We start from the raw sequence: 13011 nt of genomic DNA, 5'->3' as shown, positions 1-13011 counted from the left end.
ACTTTTCCTAGTGCAGAAAGAGAGAGCTCTCTCTCTAAGCCTTCACCTGAAACGCAGGAGCAGGCATCACGCACTGCAGCAGTGCACAACACGCTTTGTGCTGCGTGTGCCAACAGTGGTCATTCCCACAAGTGCAACCAGTTTTCTGTCCATGCAACATCATGCACGTACCTTCTCCTGCTTACTTTTGTTGGAACATTGGAATGAAACCGTAACACTAAACAGTGACTTATGTCTGAATGACACAATGCTGTCACTTCAGCAGATAATTAAATGCAGCAAATTTACATGTATGGGAAAGAAAAACTCAAAGTCTTGGCACTTCTAAAACTTCTCATCGTGTGGTGGTTCGTTTTGTATCCCAACACAGATTGGGAAACCGCTCACTCGATTGTGGCATGAAAATACCGGAAGCCCTCGCCCGACCCACGAGCAAAAATGACAACAACACTGGATTTTCGTCCCCACATCAAGCAGCCTGAAGTCTGCTGACTTTGGTTTGGCCCGTGATAAGTTTGGGGGCTGCAAATAAACCTTGCACACACATACCGCCATATAAAGTGAACATGTGTGTGCATGCTTCTGTGTTTGTGTGCACATTTATATCCATCGTGACTCATCTGTTTACGATTGGGTAGAGCTCTCAAGCTCCAGATCCACATATGTAAATGGTGGAGAGTCCCAGATGTCCCATTTGACCCGAGAACTGAAGAAGCTTCTCGGATCAGAGGTGAAACGTCTTCGAGCAACTTAAAGAAGTCCAGACGCTTTCCTTTCCAAGCTCCTTAAACTACGAGGACCTGGATGACTGAGAACCTTCACAGACATCAGCAAGTCGTAGTTGTGCATTCAGGTGTCATTGCACTGTCTAATCACTGTACTTCCACCACCTCTTCAACAGCAGTAGGAAGGCAGCCTCATCTTTCTTCTTCACTTTTGCTCGTAGTTGATCTGATTTGTGGACAGATGACAAAGGCACAGTTCACTGGTACATCTGAGAAGTCGTCTCAGCTTTATTTTGTCTGATCTGACTCAGTGAAAGTCTGAGCGAGCGTCACGTCTTCGGGCAGAATGCTGGAGCTCCTGATCCTACCAGCCGAATAACGAGTGTAAAGAGTTGGAAAATTGAAATATTCGAGACATACATTTTGTGCCAGCATTCTTCTTTTTGTTTGTTTTTAAATGAAAATTCTTTGTATTGTTATCAGGATGATGATATAATGGTTCCTGTGTTTGAGTTCCTTACGCACAGTGGTGATCTTGTTACATACGATCGACCTGTCTGAAAGTCTGCCGACCAGCCTGTGGATGTACACGCATGCATATTTACACAGTATACAGTACGTTTAATGCATATTGCAACTCCACAGACAGACATACAAACCTTGGGCTGAAACCAAGGTTTTCTTTTTTCTTCTTAAACCACTTCCCTGCCTTTCCCCGGCTCCTGGTGACGACATTCTCTTGGAATTCATCATTGCACTGGTGGTGCTCTCAGGGAGACTTTGTTGTTGAGATCTCTGCGCTCTGCAGCCACTAACTAGGACCATTTGGTGTCTCCTTTCACCACACTCTTTTCTTGCTCACTCTCCTTACATTAAATGTTCTCCTTCGTGCATCGGTTGGGAAGATTTTGCATTATCTGCTGTCGCTGGGGCTTTAAAGGGGTTGTTAACTTGTAATGGATGGGTATTTGTGATAAGGCTTGAGGTTTCAGAATGTTGCTTTTATGTGTCATTGCATTTCTGCACTGTATGTGTGCAAAGTGCAAAGGCTTTGAACTTGCATCTGCATCTGCATTTGCATCTGCGAGTGTTCGTAGGTGCTATGTATGTATGGCCACTATGTAATAAAGCTCCTGCATGTGTGTATCCAGTGTCTGTGTGCAAGACAGACATGGGGGGCATGCTGCTGGGTGCTCTGGAGGCCTGCAAAGGGACAGCCTTCCCCTCCTCCCTAAAGCCTGTAGATTGATGGGGGAGGTGTTGCTCCTGCTCACTCATCCATCACACACTTTATTTGGGTTTTAGAGGAAAGGAAAAGAGGAAAAAAGGCAAAATAAAGGAAAAAAGACTTCCAAAAATATCAGAGTTGGGGGTTGGGGTGGTGTGCTCAAGAGCTGAGGAGGGGGAGGCCCCTTGTCCTGCATTGCTCCCCACCCTTGCTCGCCTCTCTTTAAGCAGATGTTGGAAAAGAAGTCTTACCCTTGTGACCCCCTGTCATTCTACAACCCCAGCCCTGCTAACAAAAGACAGATAAAGCTAAATCAGGGGCAGATTTACTGAAGATTAACAGGGAAGTTTGTGATTTTGTGCTGCGCGTAAGCGTGAATGGATGTTTTATATATTTTGGTTACCTGCAGCAGATTATGACGGGCTTTAGTTTGCAAGTGGTTGGTGGTCTTTCTCTGCCATCAAGGTTTAGTGCGAAGCCAAATGTTTGGTTGACAGGGGAAACTATGCCTGTAATCCCAGCCCTCCGTGCTCCCACTAAATGAGCGTCATAGCAACTCAGCCCATAAATTCAGATTAGACTGCTTTACATGGAATGCAGAATTCCTATATGTGTGAAGTCATACGTGTTTGTGCCGAGCGTGGTCCAGTGCCGTGGTCCGGATGAATCAAGAAATCTCTGTTTGCTGTGTACTTATTACATATACAAGGAAAGGGAGACTTTTACTTTGTTACTACAAAGAGAGGGGCTAATGTTAATTAGTCAAAAAACGAATAAACTGTATTCTCATAATGTTAAATCCAGTGTTTCTGTGCATTTCTTTAACCTTGTGCTCTGAATGTTAACGCCCGCAATGTGGCCAAACGAGTGGAATGGTTTATTTCCCAAGTGCACGCTGCTCTTGTTCATCAGTCAGAGTAAACCGAGCTAAATCCCACAGTTTTGTGATGTAAAAATATTAAAATGTGAAATTGTAGCAAAAAAGAATACCAGGTTAGCTTATCCGTGCTGGAATGGGAGCGCGTTTGTTTCCTCTGAGATCCTTTTCCAACTCCAGACCTCACAGCGAAGCTCCCACAGGACTTATTTGAATCACAAATGTCTTTCGTTTCTCAGTCGTTCACAGGTTTTGGTCAGTTGAGGAATTTTGGGACCCATTAAAGCCTGGTGACAATGACTTTCACCCCCAGGGCCACAGCAGGGGTCCGCCCTCCTACTGACCCCTCCGTTGCCGCCCAGCCCTTACTTCAACATTTCTACACCCAAGTTCTGATCAGTTCAACAAAGAACCAAAAAAACCCAAAAAAAACTTCTGGGGTCAATGTCTCTTTTCTCCCGGTCGCTCTTTTACTCCTCGCCGCCTTGTTCTGGCTCAAGTCGGGGCTTATCAAAGACAATCCACTTCTGTCCTGTGGCCAAATCATTCTGACACCCATTTAGCATGCTCATCAGAGGACAGTTATGAATATTCAACATGTTCCCAGGAGCCAGTGAGCGGCAGAAAGAAGACTTGGAGTGACAGAGAATAGAGCGTGTGTGTCCAGGAAAAACTGAGACAAAGACAGACAAGAGTACGAAAACATATGTACATGTGAGTGAGCAGGAAAGAAAGAAATCAACATAGTAACAATTAGATTTTAGGAGGGAGCCACTTTAGTATTTGCAGAACCAGAATAGTTATTATCAATATGTGTATAGTATTACACACAATAAAAATTAAAAGCGCACACACACACATATACATAGATATATATATATATATATATATATATATATATATATATATATATATATATATATATATATATATATATATATATATATATATATGTATGTATATGTGTATATATATATATATATATATATATATATATATATATATATATATATATATATATATATATATATATACACATATACATACATATATATATATATATATATATATATATATATATATATATATATATATATATATATATATATATATATATATATATATATATATATATATATATATATGTATGTATGTGTGTATATGTGTATATATATATATGTATGTGTGTATGTAGGGATTTCTTTGGATACTGAACAAATCTGAACCTTTGTCATCTTGAAACAAACCTCGGATTTGTTATGGGATGCTTTAAAATACCGACGGGATCAGAGGCTGACGTTAGAGGTCTACAGGAAAATAAAAAGCACAAGTGTAATTAATAACATTAATGACTTCATTCCATTTGGCTGAGCCTGTTCCAAGGCACTCATTAGACCAGCGTAATGGGACACTTAATGGGGTCGAGTTGTTAATGTTATGAGTTACGTCTGTGCTCAGCGCTAGACTGGGACAGAAAATCGGCCCCAGCATTTTTGGACCAGGCAGATAACAAAAGTAAATAAAGGTACATATTTCATTTTGTTTGATTATAGATATTGAAACAGGGCTTAATCAGGTTGGTACAGTTACTGTTGGGTTATTTCTTTTTGCACAGCTGTGACAATAGTTCATAGCTACACTTTAGCTGATAGCATTAGCGGTGGCTCATGGTCAAATTTTACCTGAATCCCTCTTTTGATAATTATGTCCCACCATCTGTTTTCTTACTGTCATATCATGACTTTCCTCACCTCTCCACGGCTGGTGTAGCAGCAGCAGCACCTCCTGTGCCTGCGAAGCCTGTTTGCTGGCTGTTGTTGGTACTACTGTTAACGGTGCGGCAGTCCAGCAGCTAACGTGTCGGTTAATTTGACACATTTTGCTGCATCTATTTTTAGTTTCTTTTTATTGTTTTTCTCTCCGCTTTTCAGCTCCACCTTTTCACCACTTCTGCCACACTTAACGTTTTCTACAAGCGGTGCGAGCACTCAGCGAAGGTAGGAGAGGGCCCGGCCAATTAAAGTCAAAGTCAAATTTATTTATATAGCACATTTAAAACAGCAACTGGTGACCAAAGTGCTGTAATTTTAAGATTATCAAAAGAGATAAAAACATAGAAGCACATGATCAAATTTTAAAAAAGCATAAAATAAGAAGGTTTGAGTAAGAAATAAGACAAAAGTAGTACAAACTCATTCTGATTTAAAAGCCAAGGAATAAAAGTGGTATTTCAGATGGGTCTAATGTTGGGGAGGCCCTGATGTGACGGGGCAGTTTGTTCCACAGTTTAGGCGCAGTCACAGCAAAGGCCCGGTCTCCTCTGGGCTTTAATCTGGACCTCGGGACAGCTTTGATCCGCAGACCTCAGCGATCTTGCAGGAGTGTACCAATTCAAAAGATCAGAAAGGTATGAGGGTGCTAACCCGTGCGACGCCCTAAAAACGAGAAATAAAATCTTAAATCAAATTGAAAACTAACTGACAGCCAGTGTAAGGATGCTGGTACGGGAGATATGTGGTCTGACTTGCGTGCATCAGTTAGTAACCGTGCTGCAGCACTTTGTGGGCTAGCTGATGACAGACTGACACCTGAAGAGAAATGAAGCGATGTGATTGGGCAATCCAGTGATGAATGAAAAGGAACGAATGGGCTGCTGTCCTGCTTTAATCGCCGGTGAGCAGCGACCCTTCGGGCCGGTCCGTTGGCCCAAAAGTGCGTCGGCCCACTGGCTAAATACCCGGTATACCAGATTACCAGTCCAGCCTTGTCTGTGCGTCGTGCAGAAATTATTGTTATAAAGATGATTGTGAACAATATTCTATAAATTGTTTAGCAAACAAATATTGGGTGGTTCTAAAATGAGTTTGTCAAATGTTCGATTCTGTGACTTTGTGATCAAAGTTTTTGCAGTTTTTAATTTTTAGCTCTGAGTGTGTTAAACACGATTAAATACTAATAAACGAATAACATTTTGTTGTGCATGTAAGCTGACTTAGTGCGATCTTTCTTTAGCACTGCTGTTGCAAAAGCAGCATTTTATCTGTACAGGATATCGAGTTGCATCATGGAAGAGCTTAAAGTCGTGAATGATATTTCCCAGCATTACTGACTTGTTGTCATTTAGTGTTGAGTATCATGGAAAACCCTTTGGCACTCCTTCTGAATCGCAGACTTTCTACGTCTTTGATCCTCTTGTGTTGTTGACCACTGTTTGGTTATGAATGTGTTGGATTTTGTGAGAACAAGAGAGCTGAGCCAGGAAGGAACCAGTTTGTCTGAATGAGACTGTCTGTCTCTTTGACATCGATGTCAAAAACTTCTAGGATCACATCCAAGCTGAGACAAGTGGTCACTCGGACTTGGAGAACATGGCACCGATCCAAGCTTTGATGTTTCCGCTGTTAAAAGTTCTACATGGAGACGTTTATCAAAGGTTGTTGCATCTTCATGAACTGTAGAATGTTTTTGTAGTCATATTTTCAGCATGTTTTCTGGTTTATATTGTGTTGACAATGTCATAAATCTCAAAAAAATGACTTTATTATTACTGACATACTGTCACACTAATCACCAGAGCGACTGAGAGTGCGAATGTGTCATATGATGGTGGTGGACACCTCATTGGCTGATCAATGAATCAAGTGTACCAAAGAAGTGTTAGGGTAATGAAATGTAGCTGTGCTAAAGCAGGGCCTGCTGAAGTCTCTGGATGAGGTTCATTTTTATTGAATAACTTTCTAGAGGCAGAGCGGAGTGGTTCACCTGCCTGTAGTGTGACTTTGAAGGAGACGGCCAAATAGACCAGGGGTGTCAAACTCAATCGCACTGGGGGCCAAAACTCAAGGCACACTTTAGGTCGCGGGCCAAACAAGATAAACATTTATTGAACACACTAAAACATGTTTTTTAAACATAAATATGAATAAAAACAGACCGGAATGTTATTCCAGATTAAATAAACTTTAACTTTAAATATTTTGCTCTTCATAAAAATATATCCTGTCAAAATTATGCAAGTTAGAAATATGAACATGCTGCCAAAACCCCAGAAAAAATAAATGAAAGCAAACACAAGGTTGGAGCCGCATGTAGACGGAGCTGGGCGTTGCTTCAGGAGTGGAGCTAATAAACTCTGCGGGCCATTCAGTGTCGTACTTTCCCCGAGTGCATCATTACACTGCAGCTCCATCTGAATCTGCACAGGTGCAGTTCAGCAAAGTCCGCTGACTTGGTTCAACATTACTCGGCAACAGGGAAAGTGCCGCATATATATCTCACTGAGATGAGCAGGGGTCAAGGGTCAGGGCTAGGCCACCAGAAGCAGCTCGAAACATGCTTCATAGAACAGTTGGATTCATTTGGTGGTTTGCTGTGCAGCTAGCATGTTATTTTTTAACTTAAATTGTTTAAGGAATTTTAGTGGACGAGTCTTTTAAGGTCCATTCTTTAGTTTTTAACAGTTTGCCCAGAACGGTTAAGTACTGGTGGACGAAGCTAACGACGCGAGGTCATATGGCAGACAACGGAAAACAACTTGCATAATTAGACGTTAGAAAACCACTAAAAATATGAATTATTGTATAGAGTCACGACCACACCAAAACATTGGTTTGTGCCATCTGTAGGCTATAACATATGTCCGTGAGTCGTCATGAGTCTTTGATCCTCTGGTTCCAGTGATGTTTACATCAAGAGAACGTTCCTCAGCTCTGCAATTTCAGACTGACGAGAAGGGTGTCTGTCTAAAATAGTCTTAGCATCTGTGTCACAGACCTTATCTGTTATTATTCTACATTTTATTGTTCTCTCTGTGATATTTCCCATACCGCTATCCTCCATACCGCATTACCGCTAAGCTGCCGTCTCATTTTTGGTTGCATGTGGTCAGTGAAGTCTTTTTGGCTCTTGGACACAGGTCGGTGACTCAGCTGCCACTTTTCGTCGAGTCTTAAAGATGTACGACGTCACTGTCAGATACTGTTGAAAGCATCTGTAGCGCATTAAAGGAAGTAGCAACTTGATTCCTGAATGTTAATCAGTATAAACTGTGTTAAATAAGAGGAATTCTGGTGGGTAAACAGCCGTCAGTAATTAGAGGCGAGGTGGAGTAAGAGTTGGAGACGACCACATTTGAGAAGATCTCAGGATGAGACACACCACAGACGTTGTCAGTTAGACTGGGGTTTCCTGCAAACACACATCTGCCACACTGTGTAGATCTCCGTCTGTGACTGTGATAAGAGAACTGCTCATTGACTGGCTTAGTTCTTTAATGAAATCATGTTATTTTAAGTTTAGTGTTACCTGACTTTCTAACCTTACAAATGACACTTTTATTATGGAAGAATTGTTTTCTAATATTTGGTAAGCAGGGATCAGGATGCACTCGCTGATCCAGCCTAGCCAGCCAGGCAGGCACTGGAAGGTCCAGCCAGACAAATGCTGCCCATTCTGTCAGCTTGCTAGCAAGGGCAGTGAGGTAGATAATAATTGGCAGCTTGATTGTGCCATTGCCAATAATGTCGGGGGGGGGGCATCAGATCACCGTGGGCATCAGAAGTCCCCAACAGGACCAAGAGAAAAAGGCTCACACAAGAATGACCAGATGTAAAATAAGAATAATAATATTTCAGTGTATGAGGAATAAAAATATGTGTTTTTAAAACCAAAATTCTACTTTTGACCTCTGCATTTTTTTCTTTTACCACAGACACAAACACAATTCAAAAATCTATGAAGGTAAGAAGAATAATGTCACGCAAACCAGAGAGAAGCAGCACCAGAAAGGCCAGCGAGGCAAGAATTAAGACCAAAGCCTGGATCAGGCTCTTTATGGGATCCCTGAGTGACAGACACTCGGCTGAAATTGCACATGGAGATCTCCACCCCACTCGAAGCTGTCCAAGTTTTAATGTAAGTCTTTTTCTTTCTTTAAGTATTTAAGTCAAAATAGGTGTGAAAGAGATTCTGGTGTCAGATTTAGGGATGGGTACCAGTATCGTGCATGATGCACGGTTCTGTCATAAACGGTAGTAACCAGACCGAAAAGCAGCGCACATTTCGGTGCTTTTTTTTCCTGAGCTGTGATACACTTTAGATTCTAGCCAATCATTTTACGTTTCCGAGGATAGTAGGCGGGCCCAGGTACGTACGTTCTTTTAGAGCAGAGCTACAGATTAAAAATGCCCAAGGCGAAGCGGTCAAAAGTCTGGCTGTACTTCACAGCAAAAGATGCAAACTCAGCAGCCTGCAACAAGTGCTTTAAGCTGATACTGTGATACTGTCAAAGGAGGTAACTCCTCGAATCCGATGAAACACCTGGCGACGCATAGCGTTTTTTTTAAAGCCGAGAAATGCGCCGTATTTGATAGCTTGCTGCTAGACCTCACACCGAGCACATCTACTGCGGGTGTGGTGCCTGTTATCGGACCCAGAGTTAGCAACATCCCCCAAGAACCCAAAGAGGAGAGTCCTGGCCCCTAGCCCTGCCAGTGTAGCAGAAATGATGATGATGCAGCAGCAGCCGTTCTTCTCTGCATGAGTAGCTTAATGTTGTTCGTGTGTAATTTACGTTGAGTAGGCTAACCACGTTATTACATTAATGCATGTAAGGTGAACTAGCAAACATCATCATAGTTACATGCGGCTGTCTTCTTGTTTGATGGCAGATGCTCCCTTCACCCTGGCCAAAAAGGCTAAAATGACCAAAGAAAAAGTGGAAAACAGCTAAACATGAGAGGTTTTTGGACAAAGTTTGTGTTTTTTCCATTGTTTAAGCACTGCTTCCAGCCAAGAGTGATGACATATATATGCCCCATAACTGCAGAAAAGGCTAACATTGTTATCTTTTTACAAAAAAACAGCTAAACATGAGAGGTTTTTGGACCAATTTTGTGTTCTCCATTCTTTAAGCACCGGTTTGAGCACCGTTTAAGCACCGGCACCGTTTCAAAAGTACCGGTTTGGTATCGGATAAAACCTAAACGATACCCATCACTAGTCAGATTTCACCTTAGCAAAATATAGACATCCACATGTAGATGGGCAGTAAGGCTCTTGATGGTGACTTATGCTATGGGCTTGAAGTCCGCCACATCCCCATTGAGTTCCTGATGAAGGCTCTTAGGGTCCTGTTGATCCTGTATAGGTCTAGGCATTCCAGGATTGAGTCATAGTCCTTCTTGTAATCAATCCAGGCGGTGCACCTAGTCCTGCAGTCCTGGCTCACTGGTGCACTGGTGCAGCTGGTGTTTTGCACCTCTGGTATTCTTGCCAATCCCTTTCTGTGCCGCATTCACAGGGCTGGACTGGCCATCGGGCGTACCGGGCATTTGCCTGGAGGGCCGCTCGTGATTTTTCGTTTTTATGGGCCGATGGGGTTTTATTTCTTTTCTTTTTTTAACGGTATAAATGAAAGGTGGTGGATTGGCCAGTTGGTCATGATCGACTCTGGGCTGGAGCAATTACAGCCGAGGAGGTCGGACTTTAAACTTGAGGTGAAAAGGAACACGGTTTGTCCCGCACTACTTCAGCTAGAAAGTTGCTAATTCAATCATGAAACTGATCAATGATCAGCTGATCGGCTTTTCTCTCTGCGCTGGAAAGAGGAAACCAGCCGATGTCGCGCTAAACAACAGCAGCACGTTTAAGCTTGATCAGCTGTTGTTAGCATTTATTTAATATTACTTTCTAGTATCAGCTGATGTTTGCTGGAGCCACAGCTGTAAACCTGCTGGTCATGATGTCAGTTTGGATGTGTGGTGAGAGGGAAACATGAAGATGAAACCAGGAGATGTCCTTACTGAATCATCAGAGCTGAACAGGTGATGGAGAAACAGGTTTACCTTTTAGGTGACATGAAGGAGTTGAAGTTATGAACTGTTTCTGAGAAACAAATAACACCAGGATCCTTTTCTAAGTAGCTGACAGCTGGTAACTGTGCAGGGGCGGGTCTAGAATTAGAATTAGAATTAGAATTCAACTTTATTGTCATTGCACATGCACAGGTACAGGGCAACGAAATGCAGTAGCAAAGTTTTGGCAGGGGGGGCAGGTAGGGCATTAACAGGGAAAGGGGGGCACAAAGAAATACTTTTCTTTCTTACTCTCATTTAAAATGTCTCACTTTAAATAAATAATTATCTGAATCTTACAACCAAAGTTTTCATCTGATGTCAAATGTATAGAAATCCATTATTGTAATCAGTAAATATTAAGTCTAGTATATATCCTAGTAAGTTACAGTATTCTTTCCTTTGTTAAGGTACCATCTGTGCAGGCTGCGATTCTGCTGAAGAAAGATGTTGAATGAATTTAATTACTGGAGAAAAATAATAGATTTCTGTGCATTTGTTTTATACGTGCATTAAGTTAAAATCATCTTGAGGCAGAGGGTGGGGGAGTGGTTCCCTATTTTTTTTTTCTTTTGTTTTTTTGCTGGGAGTTAGCAACCCTATTAGTGAGGTATATGTAATTATAAATTAGGTTGTTTTATATTTTTGCTAAGTACTGTTTAGAATAGCAGAATCGTGAGGATGGTGAGGTTTAAGTTTATTATAAAGGCTTTATGGCTTTAATACCACGGTGGGCCGGTCACTGGTCAAAATGCCCGGGCTGATTTTTTTGTCCCAGTCCAGCTCTGCCCACTCATGTATTGACCCATGTGCCTGTTAAACTAGTCCTTATATATATTGGATATTGGGAGCCTTTTGTTTAAAGACATTTATCACTCAGATCACTCAAAGTTGTGGAGTGGAGGAAAAACATTCTGGCACAAGATCTGTAGTTAAGTCGTCCATATTTATGTCGCTGAACTATTTGGTGACCACTGAAATTGAGACCTCCTGTTTAGACTGTGGGAACTGTTGACAGGAAACCAAATTAACCAACATTTCAGCTCCTCACTGTGAAATAAACAGTCTCTGGGATGCCATGCAAACAACTCCTTCTGTAAAATATTAAAGAAATGAAGCAGCTAAAGGAATGAAAGTCCACCTAACACTGTAGTGCAGGTGTATTAATTTACATGATTTTTGTGCTTTTGAGTGCCTTTAGTTCATCCATTGATACCAAAAAACAAATCTTCAATACCAATGTGTCACCCTCTGACAACTAAGCCGACTTTGATGCAGCTGAAAATCCAGTTTATTACACTCTGCCTTCTCACAGTAATGCAATACTATTACCTACACTGACTGTGTGTGTGTGTGTGTGTGTGTGTGTGTGTGTGTGTGTGTGTGTGTGTGTGTGTGTGTGTGTGTGTGTGTGTGTGTGTGTGTGTTTAAAGGGGTACACTGTAGTTGAAGCCTACAGGGGAGAATGCTGAACCTTAGATGGCTTGACCTTATTTTAGATAGTCATGGTAGCATTTTCTGAGCCACAAAATTGCTTGGCATCACTTACGTTAAATATCAAATTATAGGTCTTCAAACCTCAAACCAGTTATACCTTAGGTGCAGGAGCAGGTGTCATGATACCCTTCTTCAAGACATTGGTTGTTTCAGTGGATTTCTCACCTGCCACACAGGAAGCCTGGTTTCGATTCCCAGCCGGTGCAGGAGCATTTTTTTTTTTTCTTTTGAAAAACTTCAGTTATCAACACAATATGTACAGATATGAACACGTTACAGCTGACTGTAATGTTCTGGAAACTTGTACACATCTTGTTAGATATTTTAGTATTATGGGAGCATTTACTGGGTACTTTTTTTCTCAGGTCCCCACCGGTTTATGAAGTACTGGGGCTAACTGTGCCCGTGTGCTGGGAAGGTAACGGAAAGTAACTTCCTGCTGCAGTAATACCGGGCTAGCTCATTTTTCTTTTTAATAATGTAATTTTATTCAACTTCAGATTCAGAAACGATATGATCGTATATGATACGATACGTTTGGCCAACGGTAGAGATTTTGACTATCCGGTCTTAAAGTGATGACGTGATAAATTTTGCTTCCACGTCCAAACTACTCTGCATTTATTAAGGCTGCTGTTTGGTCCGTTTACAGCATCCTGCCATGCGATTGCATTTGTCTCTAACCATCAGGAACCGTCACGTTAACTTTTATTGAGGGGAAAAAGTTGGCGTTCATCCTCCAGCTTCACTGTGTTTATGTTATGCTAACATAGCTGTGTTGCTAGCGATCACGTAGCACATCATTATATACCAGCTAGCCCAACTTCAGTA

General features: G+C 41.7%; 1 long non-coding RNA gene across 1 annotated transcript in view; it reads left to right on the top strand.

Moving 5' to 3' along the window:
- LOC120729423 overlaps positions 1-13011 on the top strand; it is a 107976-nt gene that overhangs the window by 54563 nt on the left and 40402 nt on the right. The window contains exon 2 of the long non-coding RNA XR_005694932.1: positions 8541-8743. This is a non-coding gene — a long non-coding RNA (uncharacterized LOC120729423). The remainder of the gene's footprint in view (positions 1-8540; positions 8744-13011) is intronic.

This window comes from Simochromis diagramma, unplaced genomic scaffold (assembly GCF_900408965.1).
Source record: "Simochromis diagramma unplaced genomic scaffold, fSimDia1.1 OVJJ01000293.1, whole genome shotgun sequence".
NCBI classification, from domain to species: domain Eukaryota; kingdom Metazoa; phylum Chordata; class Actinopteri; order Cichliformes; family Cichlidae; genus Simochromis; species Simochromis diagramma.
Note: the sequence above shows the minus strand (reverse complement) of the source record. Positions and strands in the feature narration are given on the sequence as shown.